Genomic DNA, 786 nt, shown 5'->3' with positions numbered 1-786 from the left:
GAAAGGTAAAGTCGACCTCGGCGGAATTTGAACTTAGAACGTAGCGGCTGACGAAATACCACTAAGCATTTTGCCCGGCGTGCTAACGTCTCTGCCAAAATTGCCGCCTTCATGCCCGCTTCTTGAAACAGATACAATCTCATACACACATCTTTACACTCGTCCCTTCATGTAAGCAAAACCCCCCGGGCTTGAGGGCCCCTCCCCACCACTATCCGTTGTCACTGCATCCTTCAACAAGAGGACACTGTTGTAAAGCCATCAGGTTCACGTGATCACTGGTCATCTCGCTGCGTCCGGTCACTAAGTACTAATCGCAGAGACTCAAGAGAGTGGTAATCGTGTTGTACAAGAGATTATCACGATAATCCAATGACGTACACACGTCTGTTTATGGTGACCTCCTTTGTCATTTGTAAATCCATCAACTGAAAGTCCTATGGCAAGGGAAGATCTACGGTCTTTACGGAACTAATCAGTTAAAAACGTATAGTTACAAAAGCAGCAGGACTGAATAGTCATCTGTGAGGGCAAATGTCATTGACAACATAGAAACTCAAAGACAAGGAAATTCCCTGTAGAGATGGAATTCCCTGTATATATGTATGTGCGTATGTACGTGTGTTTGTAAGTGTGTACGTCTATATAGACAGGTATATGTGTGGTTTTATGGCGCAGGAGTGGCTATGGCAGAAGGAGAATCTGTGTGGCCGCAGTCAAATGACTGAAACAAGTAAAAGAGTAAAAGAGTATATATATATATATATATATATGTACATAATCACC

This window comes from Octopus bimaculoides, chromosome 3 (assembly GCF_001194135.2).
Source record: "Octopus bimaculoides isolate UCB-OBI-ISO-001 chromosome 3, ASM119413v2, whole genome shotgun sequence".
In the NCBI taxonomy this organism is placed as follows: domain Eukaryota; kingdom Metazoa; phylum Mollusca; class Cephalopoda; order Octopoda; family Octopodidae; genus Octopus; species Octopus bimaculoides.
Note: the sequence above shows the minus strand (reverse complement) of the source record.